We start from the raw sequence: 22,500 nt of genomic DNA, 5'->3' as shown, positions 1-22,500 counted from the left end.
TACACCCTTTCACCACGTTAAGATATCCAAACTCAGAAAGGGTCTATTGTTTAAACATATCTTTATATGATGTCTTTACTGATAAAATATTACCAACAATAAATGAATCAAACTGTAATTGATTCACGGTAAAGAACATGGCCTAATTTCCTGCTTCAAGAAAATAATAACTATTACATCTGCATGGAAAAATATAAAGTCCTTCTTAATCCTTATGCAATGAGGATCCTGTATATCAGCCACAATATAATATGCAATAGGGATCCTGTGTATCAGCCACAAAGTAATGAGAATGTCTTTCGAAGCCAATATCAACATGACGTGTCCATCTCTGCTAACACTAATTAAGGAACCATTTATTTGGATTGAAATTTATAATATCATTTCCACTTAGGTGTGAGTTACTTGAAATAACATGAATCGTGTAATGGAAACATACTATTATTATTTTCTTGCTATCTAAATGATCAAGTATGCAGTGACTATTGCTGGCTTAAAAAATCTCTTCTCCCAGTATATACTTTAGTTGAATATATAATGCTATTATGGTATAATCTTATTTTTAAAGTAATGAGTAGATATTTGTTGAAATGATAAATTGTAAGGGGTTGATAAAAGATAGAATACTTTTTGCAACGAAAAAAAAATAACAAATATTGACCGTAAATATAATTTTCACTTAATGTCCTGTTGAGAAATGCAGTCTTAATTTGTTTTTCTTCTTATTTTCTTCATTTTGAATAAACCTGTTTTCCTTAACAAAATATGACTGTATAAATAAATGTATCTATGGTGTATGTTACGTTGCTAATATTCTTTGAAACGCTGTTATTTTATTATTATTATTTTTTTTTTTTTGGATAAAATAAGAGGAATAAGTGACATGTGGGTATATTAGGAGAAATGTAATTTATCTTTGTAGTAGGGGCTGTTGAAATTATATACGAGCATGAAGCTTGGCATTCTGTAGGCCTATCATTACCTCGCAAATTCATCTAAAAATAACTTCGGTCAAGAAAACAAAAACTAAAAATGTGTAAAAAATAAATGAACACACACTATACTATGTATCTATTACATATTGTTTATAGATAGATTTGTAAAAAAATAGAGTAATACAAAATGAAATAAAACTAATATTCAAAAAATGTAACAATAAAAGAAAAAATAGAATGAGATATGATGTTGAAAGTAAATATTCCAAAATACAGACAGTGCACCTACTTATCCAGACGCATTATCTTTATGATCTGCTAATCCCCGTGTAGAATTCATGTATGGTCTGAGTCTACAAGCTACGGATATAAAAAGTATGTTCACTGAAGTGGTAAATTAGTTTTACCCTCTTCAAAATATTATTTTTCATCGTTGTATTACACAAATAACATAGTTAAAAAAAAATGCGTTTTTTTTCGGTACGAAAGACTTGGCCCGAAGGAAACTAAATTCTAACGCATTTAACATATTCAAGTTCCAATAGTTATTATTTTTTTATATATATAAAACTTTTTGTTATAACAGACTGCTACCGACTCATGAATAATTCATAGTGTGATATAAACTATTGCTATAGGTATTATTTTCTCTTATTTTTGATGGATAATTTAATATTTTGTAAAAATCTATAATGTTTCATCTTAGAACCATTCGCCAGTCTTCATATGTAATCTATCTACATGATCGATAGTTGCCAATTTCAATTTCCTGAAATTTTACCCTCTTCATTTAAACATACATAAGTACCAAGCTCAAACACGTACATCAAAACTCTTCTTAAATAAATGAATTAATGAAAGTACAGAAACTACATATAAAAAAAAAAAAATCGAGCATTTTATGAACATAAGTCGTAGGAAAAAAAATCCTTTTACTGATTTGCAAATGGAAGTATCAATATAGAATTCTAAATAAAACAAAAAAAGTAAACCAGTATTATTTGGCCCAGAAAAATTGATTACTATGTGGAAATGTGTCAAAGGAAATAAGAATAATGGCAAACTTGATTGAAGGTGTATCTAATTCTTAGGTGAATGGCCAGGTGGGCAAATAAAACCAATTACAATGCAGAAGAAAAGTCATATGATACAAAAAGGAAAAAAAAAAATCCCGAATTTGCATACTAAAATATGTATATAGAATTTAATGATAAAAGAAAAATAGAAAACCTGATTCAAGCTGTATCTATTTTTCAAGAACCGGAGCCATCCCTTGGTCAATGGCTCTAGTTTAAAAGGTGGAACCGTCTTTGGGTAATTTGCGAAAGTTACGTTTCTAACTTTTCACATTTCTTCAACAATTGGGGAACTGAAGAAGTATAACTCCCCAAAGACCCTTAGCTAAGACAAAGAGGAAAAGGAGAGGTCCTGTATCAAGCATAGATATACCTCCATTTTCAGTTTATACTATTATAGGCGTTATTTTTTCCTTAAAAGTTTTTTTCAGAACATTTAGAATTCCCTAGAATCCCCTAGCTGTTATATCAGAGTCATTCCAAGTAAATTACAAGAGAATTTAGTTCTAATTATTTGACACCTAATGAATTATTACTCCTAATCTTGAAATCTATTCAATAAAAAAATATACTTTTAGAACATGATAACTAATACAATAGTTATAAGTGAAATGAACAAGCAGTATTGTTGAGACAAAACATAAATCAGCTAAATAGTAAAGTAAAGGCAAAGGTCAATAGACATTATCCAAGTAAGATGATGCCCTAGATACTGACCATATATACTGTACGTATCATCAGCGTCCAATCCCCCTTTCCATCAAGCTAGGACCAGACAGAGGCAATGGCTGTTGAATACTTAGCAGGTAGACCTACAAGCTCTTTCAATTTCCCATTCTTTGCTCACAAGGATGATGAGGTTGCAGAAAATAAAGGAAACTATTCAACTTGTGCAGGTCTGGAAACAGAGTCTAACAAATCGCCAGACAGGGACGGTGATAATAGGCCACCAAAACACTTTGTTGATGATGAGTCATTAATAGTTTTTAGTTCTTCTTTAGATAGTTTTCAGAGGAATAAGATGGAATTTAAAATCAGAGCCTAATGCTTACATCTTTCTTTCAACCTTGACTGGCCAATTTCGCAATTCAATATTTGTTTGTTGAATCGACAAATACACGTTTTCTCTCCTCCACAGGCCAAAAAGTAATCATTCTATCTGTATGTACAATACCAACCAATACAAAGGTTCGCTTTTTTTTTTTTTTTAAATAATATTCAATACTTCTTACCTGGAACATCAATAGCTCTTTAACCTTTGTTTCTCTAAATATATCGGTAAAATTCACCAATCAAAATGCTCTAACGTACATATATACATAAAAACAAACCAACCCACATTAACATAAGTAAACATACACACACAATCACCCAAAAACTTACAGTCATACACATAAAATCACAGGCACACGCACACAAATATATATATATATATATATATATATATATATATATATATATATATATATATATATATATATATATATATATATATATATGATAAATTTTGCACATTTAAACGTTTTTTTCATGTTTCAAATAAGCTATATATATTAATACACTGAGGTCTGGATTCTCTTAGCGATCTCGAGATCAGAGCCCCAGGCAAAATCACTCAAAGAATCTAGTTTCTGACTGGCCGGGTTTTGAACCGTGGTCCCGGATACCTGTATGACATTTCTTCGTGGCTTATTTGAGATATACATACACACACACACATATATATATATATATATATATATATATATATATATATATATATATATATATATATATATATATATATATATGTGTGTGTATGTATGTATATATCTATGTATATATATATATATATATATATATATATATATATATATATATATATATATATATGTATATATATATATATATATATATATATATATATATATATATATATATATATATATATATATATATATATATATATACATATATAAATACAGAAACAAAAAAAAAGCTGATGACACACTGCAGAAAAGGCTATAACTCATTGAAGAACTGTAAATAGTATATTGTTACTTGCAACGTTGAAATCAAGCTAATGCAAAATTAGTATTAGAGTTAGCTATTAACCAACAAGTGATTCTTCTGAATGAAGGAAACATGTAGTCTATGAAGAACTGCTGTGTAATAGATGATATCCCTGAGACAGATATGAAAATTGTGATTTTACTGCTAAAATTGAAAGGACTGAGGCTGTTGGCGAACTTAGAAATGAAAATTGGAACACATTTTATAAGTTTCTGTTCAACATACAATCTGATCATTAGAGGTAATCTTTTCCAGCAGAATTGTATTCAAAGTATACACGGACTTAACCATGTGGCGATTAAAAAAATCAAATAGATCCTTATAATAAAGAGAGAAGGAGGTGTCTGAGAAATGTAAGAAGCTATAATGGTGCAGGTATTGGTAGTAACTACCAGCTACTCATTGCCGCTCTGAAATTGAAACTGAAAGCACCCAAGACAAATGTAGATAGAATACCTAAGTTTTATCCTACTAGGCTTCTCAAAGAGGAGCAATGAGAAACATTTGCAATTTAATGTAGGAATGGATTTGCAGTCTTAGAGAATTTGAGAGATGAAGAGCAGAAAGTTGAAGCAGATTGATGCGATATTAAGCATATATATTAGTCAGTTGGTAGGGAAGTTTTGAGAAAAGCAACTACAAGGAGAAAGCCCTGGACATCAAATGATACGTGGGATGCTATAAAAAGGAGACAAAGGAAGATTTTGAGTGTAAAAAGTTTTCGAGGAGGTAACGGAAATTACAAGGTATTGATATTGAAGTAAAAGGCAAAGCCAGGAATGACTGGAGAAAATATTTAGTCAGGAAAAAAGATGAGGCTGACAAAGCTATGGATTCAGGTAGTGGCTATGGTGTAAGAATTACTCATAGAATCAATAAGGACATCTTTACTAGGGCAAAGAAGGAAAAAACCAGATACCCACCAAAAAAGAAAGATGGATCTGTTATAACAACAGAACATGAAGATAGGCAACTCTAGTGTGATCATGAATAGGAGATATGAAGGGAATAATTTGATTGGTAAAACTGAAGTTGATTAAGACAACGATTTGCCCATGAATAAATTCATTGTGTTTGAAGGCAAATATATCATTGAAAGACTCTGGAAAGTCCTTGGTTAGGGTGTAATAACTGCTGAAGGGATATTGGCTGAAAACAAAGTGACCCCTCGACTACTTACAAGATTATTTTGTAAAATGTATCATGAAGAAGCAAAACCTGATGAATGGGAATTACAATTGTGAAACTGTCTAGAAAATTAAACCTGACTAACTGCTTTTCCTTATGGATACACACAAATATATATATATATATATATATATATATATATATATATATATATATATATATATATATATATATATATATATATATATATATATATATATATATATATATATATGTGTGTGTGTGTGTGTGTGTGTGTTTTCAAAAAGGCCCATAAAAGAAACAAGAAATATGAATAATTCCGTACAGAAGGAAAATCCTGGAATCAGCCATCATAAATCAATCAAACACAATGAACCTATCTGGCGGCCAATGGAAAGCTGACACAGTGGACAATACTCTTCTCAACCCTATCATTAAGAAGATAATCCACGGAGACCGACCACCAGACATGCATCAGAGGTCAAGACTTCCTCCGAGCGGCTCAGCAATAAGAAGACGCACCTGGATGTAATCAATATGGTTAAACCTTCCAGCAATTATAACAACTGTAGAACAATTGAACACACCCTTTTGCTTTCCTATATAAACCGTCACTCTCCACTGTATTCCTCATTTTTACTTTACATCCTGAAGAGGGTCAATGTTTATTGACCTAAATATAGTGATTTATTTATTTCCTGTGTTTCTTTTATGGGCCATTTTAAAAAAAACATGTTAAAATGTTAGATTACAGGTATAAGTAATATATATATATATATATATATATATATATATATATATATATATATATATATATATATATATATATATATATATATGTGTGTATATATATATATATATATATATATATATATATATATATATATATATATATATATATATATATATATATTAATCAAACGCAACAATGAACACCACAATATGACTGAAGGAAATAAAAGAAAAGGAAATGAAGGAGTTCTGGTGGAAATGTTGATGAAGGGGATTCTATTGATCACATTTGGGAAAGAAAGAAATCTTGTGTAAGAAGATTTTAGGAGACAACAATGGTGCCTGCTCAGGCAAATGAATAGCTGCAACAATGTAAAGGGTACTACATCCACATAAACACACACACAAACACAGCAAAATGTTTATGATTTATTGATAGTAGGATATCATTTTTTCCTATTGGGAGAATAGCGTAGTTAAAAAAATGCAAGTACTTGAGGAAAAGGGAATTTAGATGCACATTTCATATGATTTAGTGATAGTAAGAGATAATTTTTGTCATATTATAGAAAAGTATACAGTTACCACCGCCAACGAAGTTGGAAGGAGGTTATATTTTATCCCCGTTTTGTGGGTTTGTGTATTTACCTGTGAACAAGTCCTAGCCATAATTTCAATCGGAGAGAAATGAAAACTCCAGGGGGTAGCTGTTATGTAAAAGCTGAAAATTATTGAATTTAGGAAGGTCAAGGTCAAAAGTCACAGTTTTGGTCAACAGGAATGTCCAAGTGTCGTAATCAGCCATAAGTTCCAACGTCGTTGTCACAGAGGCTTCAATCTTGGTTCATATTTGAGTGTATGAAAATCGACGACAATTAATACATGTTAAGGTCGGAGATTAATTTTTAGTCCAAGGTCTAGTTCAAGCAAAAGGTTAAATTCCGGTTGTCAACCATATGGCCACAATTTTAATCGCAAAGAAATGAAACTTGCAGGGATTTTAAACTGTTGAGTAAAGAGCTGGAAATTACTAAATTTTAGATATCGTTGTCACAGAGACTTCAAACTTGGTTCATATTTGAGTGTATGAAAATCCACGCCAATTATCACATGTAATAATTCCTTTGGTGAAGGCCAAGGTCGAGCAAAAGGTCGAGAAATAACCCTGCCGAAGTGGAAGTCTACGCTCTACTGTGTACCACTCATATTATTATTATTATTATTATTATTATTATTATTATTATTATTATTATTATTATTATTATTATTATTATTATTAAAAATAGTACATGCAAGAAGGATGAGAAAATTATCAAAAAGGTAAAAAAAAAATCTTAATTTATTAGGCGATAATACATAATCTATAAGAAATGGTGACTGACAGACTGGGATTCGATTCCTGCTCAAACTTGTTAGTTCCTTTAGTGGTAGCAACCTCACCATTAATGTGAGCTGAGGATGGGGATGTTTTGAGGAGCCTATAGGTTCAACTGCTTATTCATGAGCAACTATTGCCAGGTCCTTGCTTGGATGGAGAAGGGGCTTGAGCGCTGATCGTATTTATTTATGGTCAAACTAGGGTATATCCTGCTTACAAGGTAATGTCAATATTCCTTGTTTTTGCCATTCATGCGCGGCATTTAAACTTTTAAAAAGGGGGAAAAATATACATTCGTAGTACATCATAAGAAACCTATAGGTACATCAACTTAAATGAGCTTGGAAGTGCCGTTTCATATAAAATTCCACCTGGAAAAAACTTTCCGTTTTCCTGTTTAAACGCCGTTCTTAAAGCTACCTTTGAATTTAGAACGTTTTAATACCAAATAAGGACTAAGAGGTAAAAGGCCAGAATTCTTATCTGCATCGTAAGCGCTATTTATGCCAGCGCCCTGCTTAGTTGTTAATGCATATTGTCAGACTTCCATTTTAAATGGAGCGAGACACAGAGTCTGCACCAGATGTTCCAGAATATGAAACAGGGGACATGAATGTACTGAGTCTTTTGTTAAAGAAGTTGTCCACTTATTAATAAATCTTCTTTTAAAGAGTTGGATTTCTGAGTAATCCTATTGTAAGCTGAATGATTGTATTTCATGCGTAAATAATTATTTTCAATTCTCTTAAAGAGAGTTTAAAATTTAATAGTGTTGGGACAAGAATATACGTAGCCCTTTGCTATCGAATTTGCCCATTTATTAATAAATTTTCTTTTAAAGGATTGATTTATCTGAATAATTCTACTTCATGCTGAGATAATATTTTCAATTCTTTTAATAAATAGTTTGAAATCTACTGAATTTATTTAGTGCTGTTAATCACAAATAAGGGAACTGTAATTAATCTTCATAGCAAGTCAGATACATTTTGAATAAAGATGTAAGAACCACGGTGATTAAAGTATATATTGGAGTTGATTCCATTACTGCCAATGTTAAACCCCACAAAAAAGCTATATATAAACAGCTGCGAGAAAATACACATGCACGCACGCACACAAGTCAAAATTTAGAAAGAATCCAAATTTTAATCTTATTGTGTTAAGATAAATGGTTAGGTAAACTCGGTTAACTAGCTTTCATTAATAATAATAAAAATAATAATAATAATAATAATAATAATAATAATAATAATAATAATAATAATAATAATAATAATAATAATAATAATAATAATCATAATAATAATAATAATAATGATGATGATTATTATTATTATTATTATTATTATTATTATTATTATTATTATTATTATTATTATTATTATTATTATTATTATTAGCTAATTTAAAGCCCCAGTAAGAGAAGCAAGATTCTGTAAGCCAAAGAACGCCAACAGCGAATAATATTCCAGATGGGAAAGGATTGGTCACAGTATTCAGCCAATTCGGTCAAATGGAAAGAATGGTGGATTATTAGTTAATGAAAAGGAAATAAGATTAACAAGAAATCTAAAATAGAAACTGAAGAAGAGACATTTAGAAGTGGAATGATCTTCCTAATGAGGCAGTTGAATCGGTCGAAATTCAAAAGTTCAAACTTGCAGCGAATAATTTTATGTTAGACAGGGTGACAGTAGTCTCTCTTCATACTTTATATATGTCATATCTATTTTATCACTGCCACTGATTTTAAAATATCTTATTTTTTTCTGTTTATTACTTCCCATATAGTTTATTAATTTATCAATTTTTTTCCCATTGTTTTACATCTCCTTACTGGGCTACTTTAACTGTTAGAATCTGGGGCTTGTAATATCCTGTTTCCCATTTAGGGTTATAGTAATAATAATAATAATAATAATAATAATAATAATAATAATAATAATAATAATAATAATAATAATAATACTATTTATTTATTTATTCACTTTTTTTATAATAATAATAATAATAATAATGATAATAATAATAATAATAATAATAATAATAATAATAATAATAATAATAATAATAATAAAAATAATATTTTTTTAAAAACTTGAAACTAAGCATCTAGGAAGAAAGAGAATATTTATAAGAAAGATCTGAATGGGTAATATGCTTCTTTAAGCGATGGTCAACGATAAGAATTATATCTACGCTTTATTTTTCTTCGTCTAATAATTTAAGGTGACATTCGCTTATGCCATTTAATAGAGACTTCTATGAAATAATAGATTTTACTTGTAAAAACGTATACTTTAGGAGTGAGATGAATTCCCTAGAAACAAATTGTGAAGAAATTAACAAAATCCATTAGAATTTAGCAATAAGAAGACAGTTATATAAGGAATGATTCGAATAGATTTCAAATCATCCAAGAAATTGTCTTCAGACACAAACACAAAAGAATAAAAGTTTACACACTCTTCTGCAGGTTGCTGGAAAAGGATGAATAGAAAGCTCCAAGTAGTTTTGAATATAAAGTTCCACGCAGATTCAAGTGTAAAGTTGAATGTAGGTTGGAATATGAAATTCAGAGTATGTTCTAATATAGTTCCATATAGGCTCGTATATAAAGTTCCATGTAGGTTTGAGTATAAAGTTCCATGCAGGTTTGAGTATAAACTATAAAGTAGGTTCGAATATAAATTTCGAAGTAGGTTAGACTATAGATCAATGTAGGTTCGAATATAAAGTTCCATGTAGGTTTGAGTGTAAAGTTGAAAGTAGGTTCGAATATAAAATTCAGAGTAGGTTCAAAAATGGTTCCATGTGGGCTCAAACATAAAGTTCCATGCAGGTTTGAGTATGAAGTTGAAAGTAGGTTCGCATATAAAACTCAAAGTCTGTTCGAATATAGTTCCCTGTAGGCTCGTATATAAAGTTCCATGGTCATTCAATTATTAGTACCAGTATTTGTTGGTCACTACAGATGCTCGCCTTTACTGAGGCAGATCCACCTAGTTTACTAGATAATTCTACATGGAAACTGAATTTCTCGTGAGGTTTTGATACATAGTTTGAGGTAGTAAGAACCCACTTCTTCTTTAAAGTATGCACCAATGACAGCGTAACATTAGTTAGATTTTTATCAGGAAACTAGCATTCAAAATAACATAAAATGGAAGTACATGAAATAACAACATAACATTTATTGTTATCACTTACTAATATCCATTACAAAATGAAATTTTAGATCTTGTCAGTGGTGAAGATGATTCTGGGATAAAAATAATCATACGTAGGACCCGTTATACATTCTGAAGTAGTGTATACAAAAATATTGAATAACGTCCTTTGGGTATAAATTATAGGCGTTCCCATACCAAATTTCAGGACATATAATTTAAATACCAAGGCATAGGAGCAAAAAAAATTATATTTTGTCAAAATAAATAGCCGAAAATCATTTAAATTTAACATTTTGAATTGATATATAAGACAAACGTGATTTACATTCTGTACCCTCATAATTACACTAAATGACCTGAAATTTCGTATGTATATACCTTGTATATATGCACAAAGGATGTAAGTCACGTTTTCCTTATACATCACTTGAAAGTGTTAAATTCGAGTGATTTTCGGCTATCTATTTTGACAAAATATTTATTTTTTTTGCTCCTAAACTAAAGCATAATAGCATGCATAACTCAGAATCATAATTATGATTAGGATGAGCTTTCATTGATATTATAAGGCAGGAGACTCAGTCATTTTATTTCCGGAGTGAGATTAGTCACAAAATGTACTGAACTGTGAGCAGTGAATAACAAATATTGTACGAGGAGAAAAAATTCTCGGTGTCGAAGCTTTGTTTCATGTACTGTACACTTAAGAAGTTTATCAATATTGGCAAGTTGCATAAAACTAATGTTAAAGTATTTGGAGATATTATCCTCAATCTTATTTCAGAAATAGAATTCAATGAACATATGTAACGCATGCAGTGAAAACATGCAACGCATGGCGAGAGATTTAGAATGGAATGCAGTCTGTAAATGTAATTGTTTCATTGAACTAATCTCGCATTTCAGTTTACACCGGTGTTTTCACTATGAATAATTTACACACTATGAAAAGTGTACCGGCCATCTACAAGTATCAGGTGAGCGGTGACCCCTAAAATCTAACTCACCACCCTCCGATAAATTCACCCTGAAAATTCTCCCCACAAAGTTTTCACTCAACTAGATTTCCACCCCACCAAATTTTCTCTCTTCAAATTTTCCCTGCATAAACATTACACCCTCCGCCCAACCAATACATTTCAATGTTATGATTTTTTGTCCTGTTTATTTCATTGTAAGTTGTTACATTTCTCTACGATTAAAGATAATGATTTAAAAAATTTATTAAAGTACACTAAAACAAATTTTACAATTCTTTCATTTTATAATTTCCCACTTTTTTTTCGATAGCTGCGTATTTTTTTTTTTATTTATTTATTTATTTATTTATTTTTTTTTTTTTTTTTTTTTTTTTTTGCCGAGTATCCGCGCCTAATGTATGTAACTTTTGTTTACGCTATACTTTCATTGTTGAGCAGGTCCCACACAATTTCCATAGATTAGTTTGAATTGGAGTAATAGAAGACTGAATAGCATACGGAGTTCTTCACTTTGTCTCTCATGGAATTTATACCTCTTCGGTTCTCAATTTTGCATTAAGTAAAGCAATTGAAGGACTACTTACCATGGCAAGTATAACCGGTTTACTTGAATTATAGTCATTGTGAAAACGGAGACGACAACCGTTGTAGAATTTTTCTCAACGTCGATGGGTTCTTGTTTTAACACATTGTCTTTATGCTTATTGTTTATGTAATTTTCTTTGTCACCTCGTTTCCTTTCAAGGAAGAAATGTACGAGAAGGATATGGTTGCAAAAAACAAATAAATAGATAAATATATAAATTAGTAAATAAATAAATAAATAAATAAATAAATAAATAAATAAATAAATAAATAAATAAATGTAACTATATATACTTTCTAAGAGAACGATAGGAAAGCAACTTAAATTTAGATGGATTGTAATTAAAGCTTCGTTTGTTTATTAGGTGGGGATTAAAAGTGGTAAGGAAGAAAATAGTGGGGACAAAGTTTCTTGCAGTCGTAATTTTGTCAGGGACATGGGTCAGGGTCTCTATGTTAGAAAGTAAAGGGAACTCCAACAGGTCTAATAGATATATCTACTGGTGGATGGTTTGCTTCTTAGGTTACAATATTCTGCTAAACGTTATTCATAACTTACCCAAGCATCATTAAAAAAAATGATGGGTATTATGTTGTATGTGATACTAGAGAGTTTATGATGTCAAATGTTGCATAAGTAAAATATATGTAAGTCCTAGTGAAGACTTCTCAAATGTATCGCATGGTTGGGGAGTTCAACATATATCTGTAAATTGTGAGCCAATCACTAAAAAGACATAGCATGTTTGTGCTTAAGGATTTATAACAAGTTACAAGAAGCGTACTCTTGAAATTTATCCCAAATCTTACTACTTCATGTTCGTTACCCTAATACTAGAGTCTCACGGCTAGGGAAGTAACCTTCCATTAAAAAAAAAAAAAAAAAAAAAAAAAAAAAAAAAAAAAAAAAAAAAAAAAAAAGGGGGGGGAGTAGTAGTTGCTTTGAGCTAAGATGATGATTGGAGGCTGCAGTTTCTGACATGTATAATGGTGAATAATGTTACATTATCTATTCAACAATCATTATGGCATCTACAAATCAAACATAAGTGACTCGTTCGGTTACTATCTTTTGTACTCAAATATTGAGGAAGATCAGAGAGGCAACGGATACAAATGGATAGTAAAAAAAAAAAAAAAAAAAAAAAAAAAAAAAAAAAAAAAACATATCATGGCTGAACTAAACATTCATTAACTGTATTCCTTTCTAAATCCCAGTTTTAACTAGTACTAATCCCAAAACATCACTATCTTAATGTGTAATGATGGATGAAGAGGGCGGTTGACTGGTAAATTTCTATCTAATCAAACTTAGCGGGTTCTTTGATGATTCATTTCTTCACACATTGCTTACTTGAATCTTCATAAAGTAATATCGCGTTTCTTCTTCGAGGCTTTTTAACCTGTGGGATATAGAATTGAGTCCTGTTAATTCTATAAAGACAATCTACCTTTCCTTTTGAATTAAGCATAATACCAAACTAATAGATCCTAGTTCGAAGAACCCGCCTAAATTTGCCAGTTCAGTAAGGGAAGACGAGAAGAGGTAGAAAAGAACGGCCATTTCTTTCCATATCCAACTCTATCCTCATACACCTTACAAGATTGAAATTACCAAATAACTACCCTTCGCTTAAACGATTCTCATTAATATAAAACGAAGTCAGATTCACTCTGATTTAGAAGAAATATAGAATACTCGATTGCAATACTTAATGTTGTAACAAGTAAGGAATATATAAGAGAGAGAGAGAGAGAGAGAGAGAGAGAGAGAGAGAGAGAGAGAGAGTGTGTGTGTGTGTGTGTGTGTGTGCGCGCGCGAGCTTGTGTATGTTTGTGAAGGATATTAATTGGTAAAGAGTTGACATATGTGGAACTAATTTTCATATACCCCTTAACATACGTCTTTAGTGATACGGATAGCATAAAATATCCACGTATCTTTTATTTCATATTCTAAAGCTCGTAGAATTATACGGCAACGGAACATTATAAATAACATGATAAGCTGGATAGCTGTATTGCCGAGGAATTAAGATTAAACCCTTCAGTTTCTTGAAGGGATAAAGTAAATGTACATTGATTATTGATTTTTTCTCTCATCAATAAAGTAAACTGTGCACTGCAATCGAATAAAATTAGATATATTGTTATTGTTATCATTAATGCCGTAATTTTTAGTATAGTTACTGATGCTCTAGTTGTTGTTATTATCAAGATAAGCAACGCAATAGTGATGTAGTCTTGAAATCTTGGCGTACATTTTGCTACTTATTCGTTAGAATATAGTGGTGGTGTATGATAATTTCTTGGATATGGCATGAAACGTGCGTGAACAAAATTAAATCAAGAATCGAACGTTGTTAGATTCAGCAGAGAATTTTGCACGCATTTCTTTATCGGTGTATGTTGTATGATATATATGCAGGGTATCGAGTTTGCGATGATGGATAAGTTCAGGAATAAAGCTCATGTTTATGGATACATACCGAGTGACTACTTGGCCTCCTTCAAGATAACTACCATAAGGAATAAGCCCTTATATGCAATGTAATTATTGAGAATAATACCCTTGTCTCTTAGGAAGATCGCAATGAAGGGCATTGGGTGATGCAGGTGAACATGATGCAACAAGTCTTTAAGATTATCCCACAAATATATCCGGTGACAGCTGGAATGTATTGTGTCTTCTCTGGAGAGAGAGAGAGAGAGAGAGAGAGAGAGAGAGAGAGAGAGAGAGAGAGAGAGAGAGAGAGAGAGAGTTATTTGGTAGGAAAATATTGAAAATTAATTTTCTACTTACGGTTTCACTTACGTTGCGGTATCATCTTTCAGTGGCGCCGCCAACTTACGCACCTTCTTGCATTCGAGATAACAGCTGACACCAGACTTATCTCTACTGTAGAGTCTGAAAATATGTGGGTGGGTGCGCGTTCGGTGTAGGTTGGAACAGGGTCTTTAGGCCTTTCCATGCAAATATCCCGGGAGGTCAGTGGTAGACAAGGGTTTTGTCCTTTGGCAGGTGGGAAGAGAGAGAGAAAGAGACTACAGTATACGGTAGGCTTTTACCTAACAGGATTGATAGAGTACTCTATCAATCCTGCTACAAAACACATGCCTCCTTGCACCAAAATACTATTATTGCAAAATGGTTGTACACAACCTACGGTAACCTATACACGTAATCTGCAATAACCTCGAGGATGGTTCATTACTTTATATAACTTGAAGACCTCAAACGTCAATATATTGTAAACATAACTAATCCCTTTAAACACCACTACCCTTCCTTGTTTGTTCATAACAACAAATGATCTGGCCATCAATGTCTTGTAAACAAATCCCTTCAAATAATACTACACTTCCTGGCCACACATAAACACACACGCAATTAGTACATAGTACGTTAACAATGAAAATTCGAACCCTTTGTTGATACAACAAATAATCACGTCGACAATGTTTTGTAAACAAATACTTTCAATAATACCACACTACCTGGACACGTACAAAACACGTACGTATGTTTAAACATCTATGTACGTATAAACACATACTTCATTACGTTAACGTCAATAATTCGTTTGTTGATAAACAATTCTCACATGACCTTGAACTCTATGTTTGTAAATAAAAACCTTTAAATAACACTTCGGTTTCATAATCCGTCACAAAAGTGAGCATATATGGGTCTACTCCCGGGTGAGCAACTATGGCCATTTTAGTACCACTATCATCAACAACTAAGGAGGTAGCTTAGATAACAACAACAACAACAACAACAACAACAACCCAACAACAACAACAGCAATAAAAACAGCAATAATAATAATAATAATAATAATAATAACTAGACTGCAACTGGCTAAAGCCAGTGGCGGAGGATTCCCCTGCAAAATATGTGTGGAAATGCTTTCTTCAATCAGTAAAAGGTATTATGTAATGGTTTATTGGCCTAATGACCCTTTGACTAAATTTTGAGTTATGTTAACAAACTATTCTAAAGCAATTTAATTGTATAATAGGCGGCATATGGAGATAAACAGGCAAAAATGACAAATATAGAGAAATTAACCTTTGAACTTGGAGACAATGGGCACTTACAAGGTCATGTGAAGGTCACGGGTTAAATATGACTACATATTCTGAAAGAGCATGTGCGAATGGGGGTTGGGGGGAGGGTGACAACAAAACATTACTTTTAGCCCACGTCAAATTTTTTCCATGAAATAGCCATATGACCTTGAAAATGAGGGTCAAGGTAAAATTTGACATTTGATTTGAAGGTTTTATGCATATGTTTGGGGTAGTTTAATATAGCATGCTATGACCAAAAGCCAGTATTTCATGGAGAAATTGCCAAAGTCATGATTTCTGCTATGTCAAAAATAGTTAAAAATCTTTATCGAAAAGTAATTAAGCAGTTGCTACCAAAAAACCATATGATGATACAATGAGTTAGGGGTAAACAACTAGCTGCTTTTATGGCATTCCTATTTACCAGGCTTACAGGAAAAGCCATTGCTGGTTCTATGGAGATGATGAATAATTTTTTGAGATCTTAACATTTTTCAACATAAGGCGACAAACCACGAAATATGAGTTAAGAAAATATGTCTGGTATTTATAACCTGATTACCTGCATGTAGTATATTCTTCATACAGCAAGGAAGTAGACAGGAACTTTTATTCTCAATAGAAATAATATTTCCTTTACACACTTGTTATCATCTATCATAGATTATGCCTTCTATAACTGACTTGTTTTAGACATTAAGCTAACGATTTCAGTACAATATTCAATACATGTTCAGGGACTACAGTTTTAGTGAGCATATATGCTTATGTGCTTTCACATTATCATATAGGTAACTATGGCTAAAATCCCTGGTGATGGTCTGGAAGTGGATGGCATTATTACTACTTCTATTATTATTATTATTATTATTATTATTATTATTATTATTATTATTATTATTATTATTATTATTATTATTATTATTATTATTATTATCATTTATGGACTTCTTTCTTAAAGTGAAACTTTTTCCTGCTAACCTGATACGTATACTCTCCCTAAACTGATCTGTACACTTTGCTAAACTAGTAGGTATACTTTCTTAAACTGGTACATATACTTTTCCTAAACTGGTTCATATTTCGGACAAGAATCTTGTGCCTTACAGCATTCATTCCTTTACCTACGCTATGCTGTACTCATGCCTATCTAACGGTTATACTGCTCAGGTAGCCTGGTTTAACAAGCATGTGGCATTTAACTTAAATATATTTATATATGTAAATGTATAAACATATATATTTATTCATACACATAGACACACAAACGCACAGCAACACACACACAAACACACTCTCACACAAACATACACACACACACACACACACACACACACACACACACATATATATATATATATATATATATATATATATATATATATATATATATATATATATATATATATATATATATATATATATATATATATATATGTGTGTGTGTGTGTGTGTGTGTGTGTGTGTGGTGAAAGATTAAATTAGAAAACGTAAAGGTAAAGGAAAGAAATTAGTAAATTTTTAGATATAAATCACCTAAGACTATTCATCAAAAATGATTTTGAAACTTTTGTTAATAAAAAGAAATATATTTGGATACAAAGAAGAGAATCAAAGAGTCTAGTTCTATTGCCTATTCTCTCTCTCTCTCTCTCTCTCTCTCTCTCTCTCTCTCTCTCTCTCTCTCTCTCTCTCTCTCTCTCTCTCTCTCTCTCTATTTTTTGTTCAATGAAACTTTTATTTTACATTGTGGATTTATTTGGACTGATATTAAAAATCAATGTAGTTTTTCGTAAAGAAATAGAAAAGACATCGTGCTTAGTTGTTGGAGACTTTTTGGTGTTATATTTCCAGAACTTTTGTATATTTCCCAGCATATCATGAAGTTGTCACTCTATTGCCACTGATATTATAAATGTCTTTGTTGAGTTGTGGTGTAATGGTTTGGTCAACGGTAAAAGGTTTGTGATAATCGTAATTCTCTGCTGGATATTCATAGTGTATGTTTTATCTTACCCCCAATATTATTATTATTATTATTATTATTATTATTATTATTATTATTATTATTATTATTATTATTATTATTATTATTATTATTATTCATTGCTAAGCTCCAACAATAGATGGAAAAGCAGAATGTTATAAGCCCATGAGCTCCTACAGGGAATATAGCCCAGTGAGGAAAGGAAGTAGGGAAAAATAAAATATGAGAGTAACGACATCCAAATAAATATTCCCTATCTAAACTACGAAAACTTTAACAAAACCAGAGGAAGAGAAAGAAGATAGAATAGTATGCCCGAGTGTACCCTTAAGCAAGAGAACTCTAACCCAAGACAGTGGCAGACCATGGTACAGAGGCTATGGAACTACCAAAGATTAGAGAACAATGGTTTGATTTTGGAGTGTCCTTCTCCTAGGAGAGCTGCTTATCATAGCTAGAGCCTCTTCTACTCTTACCAAGAGGAAAGTGGCCACTGAACAATTACACTTTAGTAGTTAACCCCTTGGGTGAAGAAGAACTGTTTGGTAATGTCATTGGTGTCAGGTGTATGAGGACACAGGAGAATATGTAAGAATATGCCAGACTATCCGGTGTATATGTAGGCAAAGGAAAAATTAACCGTAACCAGAGAGAAGGATACAATGTAGAACTGTCTGGCCAGTCAAAGACGCACATAACTCTCTAACGGTAGTTTTTCAACGAGTGGCTGGTGTCCTGGCCAATTTACTACCTCGAAATAGGGAGAGAGAGCCTTACCTTATTGCCTTATTATTTTTGGGGGTTCCCCAAGGTCCCTCAGTGTGAGGCACCTCGTATATCCACCAGAGAGTTACTAATGCATCTTCCGGTGTATTTTGCATTTTCCAGTCTTGGATGGTCTGGGATGCATCTTAGGTATTTATCGAGCTTATTCTTAAACACATCTACGCTCACTCCTGATATGTTTCTTAGATGGGCTAGCAGCACATTAAATAGTCGCTGCATTATCAATGCTGGTGTGTAGTGGATTTATGTCCTGTGCGCCTTCTTTAGTTTTCCTGGTATAGTTTTTGGCACTATTAATCTACCTCAGCTTGCTCTTTCTGATATTTTTAGCTCCATGGTGTTTTAAGTAATTCCTTCTATTTGCTTCCATGCTTGTATTATCATGTAACGTTCTCTTCTCCTTTCTAGACTGTATAGTTTTAAAATTTGCAGTCTTTCCCAGTAGTCATGGTCCTTAAATTCTTCTATTCTAGCAGTATAGGACTTTTGTACACTCTCTATTTGTGCAATATCCTTTTGGTAGTGTGGGTACCATATCACATTGATTTACTCGAGTGTACTACGTACATAAGTTTTGTAAAGCATAGTCATGTGTTCAGCTTTTCTTGTTTTAAAGTGTCTGAATAACATTCCCATTTTTGCTTTACATTTAGCCAACAGTGTTGGTATTTGGTCGTTGCATAACATATTCCTATTTAACATTACACCAAGGTCTTTAATTGCTTCCTTGTTTGTGATTTTCTCGTTATTAGGTCCCTTGTATGCATATACCATTCCTTCTCTGTTTCCATAATTCATTGATTCGAATTTATCGGAGTTAAATACCACCCTATTTATCTCCGCCCATTCATATATTTTGTTTAGATCTCTTTGTACTGAGTTCCTATCTTCATCACAAGTAATTTCTCTACTTATTCTTGTGTCATCGGTGAAACTTCTCAATACAGAGTTTTCAACATCACAGTCTATGTCTGAGATCATAATAACAAACAGCAGTCCAGCTAATACCGTACCTTGTGGCACGTCAGATATTACCTGAGCTTCATCCGATTTCTCGTCATTTGCAATCACTATCTGTTTTCTGTTTTGCAGGAAGTCTTTTACCCATTTTTCTTATCTTTCACACAATATTATGTTTTATCATTTTTTTTCTAATATATTATGGTCTACCTTGTCAAAGGCTTTTGCAAAATCTAGATAGATCACATCTGTGTCTTTTTCATTTATCATATTTTTGTATATGATGTTTTCATAGTGTGCTATCAGTTGGGTTCGTGTACTTTTTCCGGGCACAAAACAGTGTTGACCTATATTAAACAAATTATTTTTAACCATAGGATCCATTATTTTCTTTTTTATTACCCTCTCATACATTTTCATAATATGTGATGTTAGACTAACAGGTCTATAACTGCTTGCCTCTAGTCTTGATCCACTTTTGAAGATAGGGGTTATATAAGCTAATTTTTGTTCAACTTATATCTCGCTCATATCTACACTTTGTCTTAGCACTATTGCAAGTGGCTTCGCGATAGTGTTTGCAGTTTTTTTTAACAAAATCGCTGGAACTCCATCTGGTCCGGCTGCTGATCCATTTTAAATTTCGTTTATAGCCTTGACAATATCTGCTTCATTAATATCTATATCCGTTAGATATTCAACATTTTCTTCTCTCATTTCTGTTTCATTGTTCTCATTCACAATTCTTGGCGTAAACTCACTCTTATATTTTTCTGCTAATATGTTGCATATTTCCTTTTTTTGATTCGTTAGCCATCCTTCAATTCTTAGAGGGCCTATTTCTAATCTCCCTTTATTCATCTTTTTTGCAGAGGAGTAAAGTACTTTGGGTTTTTGTTTACATTTTGAAGTGTCGGATCTTCCAAGTCCCTTTTTTCATTTTCTTTTGACTGTATAATCTTTTTTTCTGCATTTTCTATCTTACATTTTATTTCCATCATTTTCCACACATTTTTTTTTCTTTTGCAAGATTTTTCTTCTACTTTCTTATTTTCTGAAATAAGATCCTTCTTTCTCTTGGTATGCATGTCTTTTGTTTATTGTTTTTCTTCGGGACATATTTTTCTCCAGTATTTTGTAGAGTATGTCGATATTTACTTGTATATTATCAATTACAAACACATTTTTCCCTTATTCAGTTCTTCATTTATTTCTGACCATTTTATATTCTTACCATAAAAATTATATTTTCCATATCATTCCCAACGTTTTGTGCTTTGATTAATTCTGTGATCACTGGCTTTGGAATGGACTATTAATTCTATGACATTATAGTCTGAAATTCCCGTGTTATACAATATTATTTCTTTAACATAATTCACCTCATTCACAAATACTAGATCTAGGACATTTTCCTTTCTTGTTGGAATGTGGTTTATTTGTTGCATATTATGTTCTAATAGCATATCTTAAAGCTTTTCAAATTGCCTCTTATCTTCTGCGCTACTATTATTCTCTTTTTTATATTTATGCATACAACCATTTTCTTCTATCCGTTCTTTCCAATCCACGAAAGGAAAGTTAAAATCTCCGGATAGGAGTATATTCCAGTCTTTATGGTTTCTATATATATCATCTATTTTTTTCTATTATTATGTCAAACTCCTTAGTATTTGGGGGTCTGTAAACTACAATATTCACTCGTTTTTCAGATTCAAATTCTACCGCAATCAATTCACATTCTGTGTTGCTGTATTTTTCACAGACTTTTCCTTGATTTATGTCAATTCCATATATTGCGGTTCCCCCTTGATTCCTATTTTTTCTGTCAGATCTATAAGTTTGGAAACCCTTTATCTGGTCATCACTGCCAGTCTCTTGGGAATACAATGTTTCACTTATATTTAATATATCTATTTTTTCAATTGGGGTTAGTTCTAAGAACTCTATTTTCCTTTTAGAGTTACTCGTGACTAAACCCTGTGCATTCATCACTATTATGGTTTGTGTTTCATCCCCATTATTTAATATTGGTAATACTATGGATTCTCCATGCTTCCTTCCTGTTCTGATATAATGTTCTTTTTTTCATTTCCCGGAATTCTATTATTTGCTCTTTCGCCTTCATATTTATTTTTGTGTGTATACCTGCAATTATCCCCATATCTGCACCAACCCCTGGCATTATAGATGCATTCTTTGTAGTTGGGCTCTAAATGTGCAGATTTGGGTTGAAAGGCCTCATATTTTAGGGCTTTTGGTGCATAGTGCGGTATATACGCGGCCTACTTTTTTGTTTCTTTTTTTTTTTTTCATATTTGCTTTAATTTCTCTTTTCAGTTTGCTGAGTTTTCTTACTCTTATTCATGGTTGCAGGATGCATATATCGACCTTTTTGTTGAAACTGCATCCTTTTCCTTCTTTTATGTTTTTGCATATTTTTGGATGGAGATCTCTGCATTCGTCTCCATATCCGTCTGAATACGCACATTTACCATTTATTTCATAATTATGGCATATCTTTGGATGCTTGCAGTAGCATCTTTCGCCAAATCTGCAATTCCCTCTTTTCAGCAAATTGCAGACTATATCTTTCTTTTTTTTTTTTTCTTTTTCTTGCTCTTCCC

At 31.8% G+C, this 22,500-nt stretch overlaps 1 pseudogene; it reads right to left on the bottom strand.

Annotated features, from left to right (window-relative positions):
* LOC137635541 (zinc finger protein 862-like) overlaps positions 1 to 22,500 on the bottom strand; it is a 55,928-nt pseudogene that overhangs the window by 11,364 nt on the left and 22,064 nt on the right.

The sequence above is a fragment of the Palaemon carinicauda genome, unplaced genomic scaffold, assembly GCF_036898095.1.
Source record: "Palaemon carinicauda isolate YSFRI2023 unplaced genomic scaffold, ASM3689809v2 scaffold139, whole genome shotgun sequence".
NCBI lineage: Eukaryota > Metazoa > Arthropoda > Malacostraca > Decapoda > Palaemonidae > Palaemon > Palaemon carinicauda.
The sequence above is the reverse complement of the archived record's forward strand: the minus strand, read 5'-3'. Positions and strand labels throughout refer to the sequence as shown.